The 13179-nt window shown below is 42.7% G+C and overlaps 1 non-coding gene across 1 annotated transcript; it reads right to left on the bottom strand.

Moving 5' to 3' along the window:
• Positions 1-11853: 11853 nt before the first annotated feature.
• LOC128592902 (U6 spliceosomal RNA) lies at positions 11854-11959 on the bottom strand. Its single transcript, XR_008382112.1, has one exon. It is a non-coding gene; the product is annotated as a U6 spliceosomal RNA (small nuclear RNA).
• Positions 11960-13179: the final 1220 nt, after the last annotated feature.

A 13179-nucleotide genomic window follows, 5' to 3' on the forward strand; every position in this document is an offset into this window, starting at 1 on the left:
AATGCCACTTCAAACAAGTCATGAAATTTAATTACCCAAAATGGGCAAACTGATGTCAGGTGCCAGGGGTGTGATGCAGGAAGGACACACATGTCCTGTGCTGTTCCTGCCACAAATGTAAGGCCCGAATCATGAGGTTGACACATTGAGGGAAATTTTACGAAACAAGGGTACCTATCCCCTCAAAAAGAAAGTCAGCATCATGAAAGACTGAAGAGCTGTTCTGGATTAAGGGAGGAAAAAAAGAAGCAAGACAACTAAGGCAATTCATGATTTGGATTGGACAGTGGACTAGAAAAGAGTCTATAAAAGACAATATTGGAATAACTGGGAAAATTTGAATATAGAACTTATTTTTTCAGACAGTCTCACTCTGTCACCCCGGCTAGAGTGCCATGGCCTAGCTCATAGCAACCTCAAGCTATGAGGTTGGGCTCAAGTGAACCTTTTAGCCTCCCTGAGTAGCTGGGACTACAGCTACCCACCATCATGTCTGGCTAATTTTTCTATTTTTTGTAGAGATGAGATCTTGCTCTTGCTCAGGCTGGTCTCAAATTCCTGAGCTCAAGCCATCCTCCCACCTGGGTCCCCCAGAGTTCTAGGTGATCCACCGCACCTAGCCAGAGAGCATATGGTTTTTAAATTGTATTGATACGAAATTTCTTGAATTCAATAGTTGTAGATATGTAAGATCATGTCCTATTGTTACAGCCTTACCAGGTTCACTGCCTACCGTTCAGGGGAATCAGTAGGCTGAGACATCAGGGGTTGCAGCAGAGAAAATTTACTGTCACAGGCAGCGTGTGAAAAGAGGGGAAGAAATTCTCAAATCTGTCTTCCCTGAGAATTTGGAATAAAGAGTTTTTCAAGGTAGTTTGGTAGGCAGAGGGTTAGGCAATTGGGTCTGCTGATTGGCTGAGTTTGGGGTGAAATCACAGGGGTATACAAATTGTCTCTTTATGAGTGAGTTCCTGGGTGGGTTTCAAGACCACTTGAGTCTTGATATGGGCCACTGGTCTGGGTGTGTCAGCCACTCCACCTGAATCCAAGCCTTAGGTTTCACAGGGTAATGTTATCTATAGGAGCAATGAAGAAACCTAAGAATCTTCATGACCATCAGCTGTATGACCCTTGAGCAGTGAGCAATTCTAGGAAAACAAACTAGGGAACAATGGCTGGTTTCTCCTGCCACAGTTCCCACTTCATGGCCATTTATTTATTTTATAAAGGGCAGCTTCACTATTTCCTAGAGATATATGCTAAAGGGTTAAGATAAAGGGTGTTTGCAAATTATTTACAAGGTGTGAACTAAAATAAAATCTTAAGGTGTTGCAGGAGGATGAGGCCCAATAGAGAGAAAGAGCACCCAAACACCACGTTTATAAGAGGAAGGGCTTTATTCACCAGCCAGGAGATTACAGCATAGAAGAATTCCAAATGGCCCCACTCCCCGACAGGCTTCGTCTTTCCCTTTTTATCAACAGACAAAAAGTTCCACCCCACAGCTACCCTTCTCATTGACCAGTTTGAATCAAGCAGGAGATGCTATTCCAGCCCCTACAAAACTACAGGATTTCACAGAACTTGGAAACTTCCAAGTTCCAGGAAGTTAAGTTTACAAAAATTCCCAAGAGCTGAGTCACCATGGACTCACCATGGAGAGGACCCTGCAAGTGTATTCTCATGGTCTCCTTAAGAAGACCTGTTCTCTTAGACCTCACCCTTCTCAGGTATCCTCTCTCAAAAGCTCCCCCTAAGTGGCTGACTGGACCTTGTCTTGGCCCAAAAGATCCCTAAAACTGAGTTGCTAGCCATGAGAGAGATCAGACATGCCTCCTTCCTTCTTAGAGATGTGCTTTGTGACTAACAGGCCTAAGGCTATGCAAGACCTACCTGCAAGTCCTCAATGTACACAACAAACCACTTGAGTCTGGTACTTTATCTCTAATTAACAGACCCTTTATCTCAAGCATTCCTCTTCACTGACTCCCGTCTTTTAGACAAAGCCTAACTCTTTCATCCAATTGTCAGCTAAAGAATCTTTAAAACACTCCTATCACCAAAAGCCGCCCCCCCCACTTGCAGATGTCCCACCTTTTGAAGCCAAACCAATGTATGTTTTCAACATATTGATTTATGACTTCACCCATAATTCCTGTCTCCCTAAAATGTATAAAACTAAACTGTCACCCCACCACCGCAACTCCACATGCTCAAGGCTTCTTGGGTGTGGCTCCAGCTCACGGTCCTCAAATTTGGGTCAGAATAAACCTCTTTAAATTACTTTACAGAGTATGGCTTCTTTTCCATTGACAAAAGTTTTCAGAAAAAGCAAACAAGACTTTTTTTTCTTTTTCTTTCTTTTTTTTTTTTTTTTAAACAAAGGTTAAAAAAGGAGTTTTTCTCAGGTTCTTCTTCTGCCACCAGGTGCCAAGAGACCCAACCCCATAAGGAGAGGACCAGCCTGAATGCTGAAGGTTCTGGAAAGACAAAGGAAGAGCCTTGAGGAGCCCACACAGGAATCCAAGTGGAAAAGCAGTTCAAGAGAGGGAAAGACCAAACCCAGGAGAGGCTCCCGTCCAGAAGGAGAGTTAAAGGACAGAAATTTAGCAAGTAACCTGGCGGGTTAGAGCTGTGCCAAGAGAGAAGGTTGAAGAATGCACATCAATCCTGCTGAGGCAAGCTGCGACCCCAAGGATACAAACAAAAGGTACAAAATCCATCACCAGGTGGACGGGAGTCCCTTTCCCCATGAGAACGGCTCGGAGTACCCCATAAACAAATGAACAGAGTTCAAAAGTCCTCCCATTATACTCCACGGGAGAGACCCTCTAAAAACTGGACCTACCTCCCCTACTAGGGTGCCATGGCGTCCTCTTGCCAGGCATAAAACTGTGTACAATTGTGTATATTGTCTACCTACAATTCTGAGCTCCCAACACTCCCCTCCACTCTCACTCTGAGCTCTGGAGGCCTGTCCCCCAGAAGTCCAGATTCTAGGGTGATTTCTCAAGGGGTGTGGACAGGGCCTGGGCTGCTGATGGTCAGTGCTTATTCTGCGCCATGGGAGTGAGGAGAGGATGGTCAGCTGAGAGGGAACCATGCCTGAATGGTGGTGCCCCAAGGCTCAGAGCAGCAGCCACTTTTGGCAACAATAGGGTTCACCCCTGGATATTCTGGAGTCACACCCCCTGTCTTTCTGGGCAACCAGAGGAGGCCAGGCATCTTCTCAGGTGGCAACCACCGGCAGAACAGATCTGGGACAGAAAAACAGGCCCCGTGAGTAAAGGGTTTGCCTGAGGTGGTACCGGCCTGGGTGGAGCGTAGGGACTAGAAAATGCATGCGCAGTGCCGTAGACTCCCAGGGTGGGGCTGACCCAGAGGACCGCTTTACTGAACCTAAGATGTACCTGGTCCCCAGGGGATCACCAGCCTAGACAAAGGAGGGCAGGAGAATAGAACTGACAGCTAACCGTGCTGCGAATAAAAACTACCAGGCAGCAGCAAAGACAGGGCCTAAGGCGCAGGTTCTGTGAACTCAACACAGCTTCTCCTCTGCAGGAGAATTTAGCAGAAAGTTGTTCTGTTCTATTACTAACATGAATCAGGGGAGGGGCTGGAACTGAGTGAAAAGCCCAAGCCTCCATTAAGCACCAGAGGTTGTCAGGCCTCACCGCCCCCTGCCAGATAGTGGCAGAGAGCAGCAGCCTGGCTGAGGAGACATAGATCTCCCTGTGATTCAGGCAGATGCAAACCCCTTGAGTATCTGCTCATTGGAGGCAACTGGGTCACAGCCCTGCGGGGTTATCAGTGACTGGGTGTGACTGAGGTGCAAGGTGGGGAAGGAGGCATCAACCTTCCCAGACAAATCTATTTGCTGGTGGGTCCTCCTGACCTCACAGAACACTGGAGCAAGTCATATTTGAGTTGTCAGCAGACCCCTGTGATCTAGTTGCCAGAGACCTTTTAAACTCTCCCACCTGAGACAGGTGCTGTCTGCGACAATTGATTTGGACCTCTTGAACTGGGCCAATCACCCAAGGACTATCCAAGTGGTACCCTGGGTGTGTGGTTGTAAGAAGGTTTGATTTTCCTTTTCCAATTGTTGCCTGTGGGGGGCGGGGTGACTTAATTGGTAGTATTTCTCCACAGCTGAGACTTCAACCCAGAGTAACTGATTCACTAAGATTGGACAGACACCAGCTGAAACAAGACAAAGTCACTTAGCCCCACCACACCAAGTAGGTCCCCAGTTTCTCAGGCTGTAGCACTGTATGGGTCCTTGGCAAAGCTCCAGGGAAAAAGGTACAGACACCAGTCCCAACTTATGGGCAAAGGGATGGGTAATCACTACTCCTGGAGCCCCAAACCCAACTTTTTTTATCCACTCATCTAGTCAAATGGTGTAAAATAATCATGGGGCGAAATTGGTGGAAAAGCTCTGGCAACATGAATAACCAGAGTATATCAACCCCCCAAAGGGAAGATATGGCACACATAAGTAAATCCCATATATAAACAGATGGCCGAGATGTCGGAAATCAAATTCAGAGTTTGGATTGCAAACAAGATTAATAGAATGGAGGAAAAGTTGGAATTAGAAATTCAAGGAGCAATTCAAAAGTTGTCTCAAGAATGCAACGGATTTAAAGACAAGATCACCAAAGATTTTGACATATTGAAGCAAGAATTTGCAGCCCTCAAAGATCTGAAAAATACACTAGAATTCCTCAGTAACAGAGTGGAGCAAGCAGAAGAAAGGATTTCTGACATTGAAGACAAAGCTTTTGAATGCTCCCAAACTATCAAAGAGGAAGAGAAATGTAGAGCAAAAATGGATCATTCTCTCAGAGAGCTCTGGGATAATTCGAAGAAGGTGAATATCCACCTCAGAAGAATCCCTGAAAGCGATGAAGTGGCTTCCCAAGGCACGGAGTCTCTTCTCCATGAAATTATGAAAGAGAACTTTCCAGACATGCCTACAGATTCTGAAATTCAGATAGCAGACAGTTTCAGAACCCCAGCATGACTCAACCCAAATAAGACATCTCCTAGGCACATCATAATTAACTTTACTAAAGTTAATATGAAGGAGAAAATTCTGAAAGCAGCCAGACCATGGTAAGAAAACCATAACCTACAAAGGGAAGAATATTAGAATGACTGCAGATCTCTCTGCTGAAACCGTTCAAGCAAGAAGAGGGTGGTCATCGACTTTTAATCTCCTAAAGCAAAATAACTTGCAACCCTGGATCCTATATCCAGCTAAACTGAGTTTCATTTATGATGGAGAAATTAAATACTTTAATGACATTCACATGTTGAAGAAATTTGCCATAACCAAACCAGCTCTTCAGGATATTCTCAGACCTATCCTCCATAATGACCAGCCCAATCCTCTACCACAAAAGTAAACTCACTCAGAAACTTTTGATCAAACTCCAACTTCCACAGTGGTGAAAGGATTAAAAATGTCCACTGGACTTTCGAAAAACTTGATACCCAAAATTTTTACCAGGCTTATCAATATTCTTTATTAATGTGAACAGCTTAAACTGTCCTCTAAAGAGGCAGAGGTTGGCTGACTGGCTACAAAAACTCAGGCAAGATATCTGATGCATACAAGAATCTCATCTTACCTTAAAAGACAAATACAGACTCAGGGTGAAAGGATGGTCATCTATATTTCAAGCAAATTGAAATCAGAAAAAAGCAGGTGTTGCAATTCTTTTTGCAGACACAATGAGCTTTAAACCAACAAAAGTAAAGAAGGATAAGAATGGTCACTTCATATTTGTTAAGGGTAATACTCAATATGATGAGATTTCAATTATTAATATTGATGCACCCAACCAAAATTCGCCTCAATTTATGAGAGAAACTCTAACAGACATGAGCAACTTGATTTCCTCCAGCTCCTTAATAGTTGGAGATTTCAACAATCCTTTGGCAGTGTTGGATAAGTCCTCCAATAAGAAGTTGAGCAACAAAATTTTAGATATAAACCTAACCATCCAACATTTGGATTTAACAGACATCTACAGACCACTTCATCTCCCCAAAACTGAATACACATACTTCTCATCAGCCCACGGAACATACTCCAAAATTGATCAAATCTTAGGTCACAAGTCTAACCTCAGTAAATTTAAAGGAATAGAAATTATTCCTTCCATCTTCTTGAACCACCGTGGAATAAATGTTGAACTCAGTAAGAACAGGAATCTGCATACTCATACAAAAACATGGAAGTTAAATAAACTTCTGCTGAATGATAGCTGGGTCACAGATGAGATTAAGAAGGAAATTACCAAATTTTTGGAACAAAACGACAATGAAGACATGAATGATCAGAACCTTTGGGATACCGCAAAGGCAGTCCTAAGAGGGAAATTTATAGCATTGCAAGCCTTCCTCAAGAGAACAGAAAGAGAGGAAGTTAGCAAGCTAATGGGACAGCTCAAGCAACTGGAAAAGGAAGAACATTCCAACCCCAAACCCAATAGAAGAAAAGAAAACCAAAATTAGAGCAGAATTAAATGAAATTGAAAAGAAAAAGATTATACAACAGATAAATAAATTAAAAAGTTGGTTTTTTTAAAAGGTCAGTAAAACAAACCTTTGGCTAACCTAACCAGGAAAAAAAGAGTAAAATCTGTAATCTCATCAATCAGAAATGACAAAGATGAAATAACAACAGACTCCTCAGAAATTCAAAAAAATCCTTAATGAATATTATAAGAAACTTTATTCACAGAAGTATGAAAATCTGAAGGAAATTGACCAATACTTGGAAGCACGTCACCTTCCAAGACTTAGCCAGAATGAAGTGGAAATGTTGAACAGGCCTATATCAAGTTGTGAAATAGCATCAACCATACAAAATCTCCCTAAAAAGAAAACCCCGGAACCAGATGGCTTCACGTCAGAATTCCACCAAACCTTTAAAGAGGAACTAGTACCTATATTACTCAACCCGTTCCAAAATATAGGAAAAAAAGGAAGATTACCCAGCATGTTCTATGAAGCAAATATCACCCTGATCTCCAAACCAGGAAAAGACCCAACAAGAAAAGAAAATTATAGACCAATATCACTAATGAATATAGATGCACAAAAATATCACTAATGAATATACATGCAAAAATATTCAACAAGATCCTAACAAACAGAATCCAGCAACACATCAAACAAATTATACATCATGACCAAGTTGGTTTTATCCCAGGGTCTCAAGGCTGGTTCAATATATGTAAATCTATAAATACAATTCAGCACATAAACAAATTAAAAAACAAAGACCATATGATTCTCTCAATTGATGCAGAAAAAGCTTTTGATAATATCCAGCATCCCTTCATGATCAGAACACTTAAGAAAATTGGTATAGAAGGGACATTTCTTAAACTGGTAGAGGCCATCTACAGCAAATCCACAGCCAATATCGTATTGAATGGAGTTAAATTGAAATCATTTCCACTCAGATCAGGAACCAGGCAAGGTTGCCCATTGTCTCCACTGCTCTGTAACATTGTAATGGAAGTTTTAGCCATCACAATTAGGGAAGAAAAGGCGATCAAGGGTATCCATATAGGGTCAGAAGAGATCAAACTTTCACTCTTCACAGATGATATGATTGTATATCTGGAAAACACCAGGGATTCTACTGCAAAACTCTTAGAAGTGATCAAGGAATACAGCAGCATCTCAGGTTACAAAATCAACATTCATAAATCGGTAGCCTTTATATATACCAACAATAGTCAAGCTGAAAAAACAGTCAAGGACTCTATTCTGTTCACAGTAGTGGCAAAGAAGATGAAATATTTGGGAGTTTATCTAACAAAGGACATGAAAGATCTCTATAAAGAGAACTATGAAACTCTAAGAAAAGAAATAGCTGAAAATGTTAACAAATGGAAAAACATACCATGTTCATGGCTAGAAGAATCAACATTGTTAAAATGTCCATACTACCCAAAGCAATACACAATTTTAATGCAATATCTATTAAAGCTCCACTGTCATACTTTAAAGCTCTTGAAAAAATAATACTTCGTTTTATATAGAACCAGAAAAAACCTCAAATAGCCAAGACATTACTCAGAAATAAAAATAAAGCAGGAGGAATCATGGTACTAGACCTTAGGCTATACTATAAATCGATAGTGATCAAAACAGCATGGTACTGGCACAAAAACAGAGAGGTAGATGTATGGAACAGAATAGAGAACCAAGAGATGAACCCAGCTACTTACGTTATTTGATCTTTGACAAGCCAATTAAAAACATTCAGTGGGGAAAAGATGCCCTGTTTAACAAATGGGGCTGGGTGAACTGGCTGGTGACCTGTAGAAGACCGAAACTGGACCTACACCTTTCACCATTAACTAAGATAGACTCTCACTGGATTAAAGATTTAAACTTAAAACGTGAAACTATAAAAATACTAGAAGAAAGTGCACGAAAACACTTGAAGAAATCGACCTGGGTGAATATTTTATGAGGAGAACCCTCCGGGCAATTGAAGCAACACTAAAAATATATTACTGGGACCTGATCAAACTAAAAAGCTTCTGCACAGCCAAGAACACAGTAAGTAAAGCAAGCAGACAGCCCTCAGAATGGGAGAAGATATTTGCAGGTTATGTCTCCAACAAAGGCTTAATAACCAGAATCCACAGAGAACTCAAACGTATTAGCAAGAAAAGAACAAGTGATCCCATCTCAGGCTGGGCAGGGGACTTGAAGAGAAACTTCTCTGAAGAAGACAGGCGCACAGCATACAGACATATGAAAAAATGCTCATCATCTTTAATCATCAGAGAAATGCACTGAGATATCATCAGAGAAATACTTTGAGATATCATCTAACTCCAGTAAGATTAGCACATATCACAAAATCCCCAAACTAGAGATGTTGGCGTGGATGTGGAGAAAAGGGGACACTTCTACATTGCTGGTGGGAATGCAAATTAATACCTTCCTTTTGGAAAAGTGTTTGGAGAACACTTAGAGATCTAAAAATAGACCTACCATTCAATCCTATAATTCCTCTACTAGGTATATACCCAGAAGACCAAAAATCACATTATAACAAAGATATTTGTACCAGAATGTTTATTGCAGCCCAATTCATAATTGCTAAGTCATTGAAAAAGCCCAAGTGCCCATCGATCCACAAATGGATTAATACATTGTGGTATATGTACACCATGGAATATTATGCAGCCTTAAAGAAAGATGGAGACTTTACCTCGCTCATGTTTACATGGATGGAGCTGGAACATATTCTTCTTAGTACAGTATCTCAAGAATGGAAGAAAAAGTATCCAATGTACTGAGTCCTACTATGAAACTAATTTATGGCTTTCATATGAAAGCTATAACCCAGTTATAACCTAAGAATATGGGGAAGGGGAGAGGTGGTGGAGGGGAGGGTGGAGGATGGGAGGAGGGATGGTGATTGGTGGGATCACACCTATGGTGCATCTTATAAGGGTACGTGTGAAACTTAGTAAATATAGAATATAAATGTCTTAACACAATAACTAAGAAAATGCCAGGAAGGCTATGTTAACCAGTGTGATGAAAATATGTCAAATGGTATATAAAACCAGTGTCTAGTGACCCATGATTGCATTAATGTACACAGGTATGATTTAATAATAATTAAAAAAAAAGAAAAGAAAAAAAAAGAAGCACTGTGAAAGACACGGCATTACTATTGTTGTATTCCTGGCCCCAAATGAAATGCCTGAAATTTAATCTCATCAGAACATCAGACAAACCCAAATTGAGGAAATTTCTTCAAAACAACTGGCCAATGCCCTTGAAAAATGTCATGATCAGCTCAGCACATGTGGCTCGAGTGGCTAAGGCACCAGCCACACACACCTGAGCTGGCGGGTTCAAATCCAGCCTGGGCCCACCAAACAACAACGACAGCTGCAACCAAAAAAGAGCCGGGCATGATGGCGGGCACCTGTAATTCCAACTACTTGGGAGGTGGAGGCAGGAGAATTGCTTGAGCCCAGGAGTGGGAGGTTGCTATGAGCAGTGATGCCACAGTACTCTACCCAGGGTGATAGCTTGAGGCTCTGTCTCAAAAAAAAGAAAAAGAAAAAGAAAAGAAAAGAAAAATGCCATGATCATGACAAAGACTGAGGAACTTTTCCAGAATAAAAGAGACTAAGGAGAATTGACAATGAAACACAACACCTGCTCCTGGATCAGATCCTAGTCCAGAAAAAAACTATTATTGAGGGGGCACTTACTCTATTTTATGGAATGTAATGTTGTCCAATTCTCGAATCACAATAAAGCCAATTGAGATCTTTAAAGTAAAAAAAACAAAACAAAACAATTTAATTTTTTTGTGCTGAGTTTATGACTCAGCAACATCATATCCAAGGAGAATTTATTTTTCTGTGGCCAGTAGAGGGCGCTTGGAGACAGCAGAAGAGCTGAAGGATCCCACCCTGAAGGTCTGGTTACAAGCTCAGGTGGGTCTGCTTTTCCCAGGACTGCAATTCAGGTCAGGCAACCATGCCTTCTAGAGTCCTTCAACATTGTCACTGTAAAGAGAGTTGTCCAGGATGCAAGTCGGGAGGAAATGCCCAGGAAGAAGGCCTAGCCTCTCACATTCCAGAGCCCCTCCTCAGGACCAGGAGTCTGGCATCCTTTCCAGATCTTCAATGGGTTCTTGGGGCTTCAGTGGCTGGGGGTGGGGGATGGTGGATGGAGGTGGTGATGGTGGTGTTGATGGTGGCGCAACGTCAGACCCCCAAGGATTTTTAGGTTGGGCCATCTTCTGGACTGAGCCTGATCCCTCCTTCTCTTCCTTTCAAGATGTTGGAACTCAGTTTCATGCTGCTCTGGGGATCCAGAGAGGACCTAGACACAGTCCCAGCCTCCTGGAGGGCCTCAGTCAGTGAGGGCAGTGGAAGTGGTCCTAGTTATGGTGGATGCAGTCCTTCTGCCGGGGAGTGGGAACCACTGGAGGGAGTCACAGGCATGGTCTGTGTTCTCCAGGTGAACTTGAATGAAGCTTCCAGGGGGGAAGGGCAGCATGCCCACAGGGTTGGGGTGAGACTGAAGAAATTCAGCACAGAATAGAGAGGAAACCGCCTTGCTTATCCTCCTGCCACACCCAGGAAACAAGAAGGCATTAAAAAGTAGTTTACACAGCATACTCTGGATTATTAGGGTACTTCCTGTTAGGTAATTGCCCCAAAGGAGGGGCTCTGGAATGTGAGAGGCTAGGCCTTCTTCCTGGGCATTTCCTCCCGACTTGCATCCTGGACAACTCTCTTTACAGTGACAATGTTGAAGGACTCTAGAAGGCATGGTTGCCTGACCTGAATTGCAGTCCTGGGAAAAGCAGACCCACCTGAGCTTGTAACCAGACCTTCAGGGTGGGACCCTTCAGCTCTTCTGCTGTCTCCAAGCGCCCTCTACTGGCCACAGAAAAATAAATTCTCCTTGGATATGATGTTGCTGAGTCATAATGGCCTGCCCCTAACGCCTCTTCCGGACAGGGCAGTAACTCCTTATTGGCTATTCTACCCTCCCATCACCATTCTAAGACTTCCCCTAACCGAACCTATATAGCCCTCTCTCTCCTCTCTCTCTGTCTCTCTCGGTCTCTTCTCTCTCTCCCCGTCTCTCCCCCACCCTTTCCTCTCTCTCTCTTTTATCCCCCCCCCTCTTCTTTTCTCTCCTCCTTGGTGCTGCTCTGCAGCATCCCTCCCTCGCCAATAAAAACCTTTCGTACAAGCCTTGGTGGTCAGTGAGATCTTTGCCGGTCAAGTGCCCCCCTTTCACTTCCCACCTTTTGAAATTAATTCCTTTTAAATAGATTTGTCTTTTATGAATTTGCAGGTCATCCTTGTGCAGGGGCCCTGCTCATCTTCTCTGTATCATTCTGATTTTAGTATATGTGCTGCCAAATGAGCACAATAGATCTTTAAAAAAAAAATTCTTCTTCTTTGATTTTTCCAAGACCTCTGAAAGTGAGTCACAGACATTACCACCCCCCGCCCCCCTTTTCCCTTAATACATTAGCCTGTATCTCTTAAGCCCTACAAAGCCAGAGCATAGTGATTGAATCCAGGATTAAAGGAAGTGTTTGCTCAGGAGTACATGGGCATCCATTGTGCTAAATGCCAAAGGTTCAGGCTGATCCTGCACTGAAGTCCTGCAAACAGAACTTAAAACGAGAGAGGGAAGCCATGTCTTTTAGTTTAGACCAGCAACCTTGGGAACCATCAGGATTGCAGCTCAGCAATGCCTGTAAGTACGTGACAGATCCAGGGAAAGGAAACAAGAAAGGAACCCAGGCCCCACTGCAAGCAGGATGGGGCAGAATTCACCAGAGTTTCCAGGGGCTAGGTAGCTAGCAGCACTGGGGGGCTCTGGGTAGCAGAGGAAAAGGAGCAGCAGGCAAAGGTTTCAGCACATCTTTTCAGAAAAGAAAGAATAGAACAGTGCTGTGTTCTCCCACAGTCTCAAATACATAAACTCATCATTCTTCCTGAAGGCCTCTGTTAGTCACCTCTGACACCAAAGGCCCAGAGCAGCAGCAGCAGCATATTCAACTCAACTCTCTTGGTTGCAGGACTCCAAGCCAATGGTGGCCTCTGCCAACTTTGGGCCACCAGCCTGTGACTGAAAAAGCAATTGTATTGTGTGCTCAGTGTTCTGAAGTTCTGTGGAAACTGTGGAACTGACCCCCCAAAGAAAGTGGAGTTGCTTGACTCAGGAACTAGGGTTATAAGCACCTCCACTCTCAGCTGAGGTCCAGGCTCTGGTCTCCCACCTCCCCTCATGGCTGGAGTCCAGACTTGGCAAGACCATGCCCAGAAATGAGAAGGACAGCTTGGACAGGTGTCAAGTCCCCAGCAAAGCCTCTGGGACTTTTCAGACTAATAGAGGGGTACTTCTAAACCCTTGACAGTAAAGGACTGGTTTGTTTTTTAACTTTTATTAATCTACCATGGGCCAACATTTTTGTAAAATTCAATAACAAAGAATTACAAGAAAAATAAAATACAAACCAAGAAAATACAAAATACAAGGCCAACTTTCAAAATATGAGATTTGACAAATATTAAATTATTTTAAAAATAGAAAAACAAACCTAGGGAAAAATAAAAGAATTCTGAAGACAGTACATGT

Source organism: Nycticebus coucang, chromosome 8 (assembly GCF_027406575.1).
Source record: "Nycticebus coucang isolate mNycCou1 chromosome 8, mNycCou1.pri, whole genome shotgun sequence".
Lineage (NCBI taxonomy): Eukaryota > Metazoa > Chordata > Mammalia > Primates > Lorisidae > Nycticebus > Nycticebus coucang.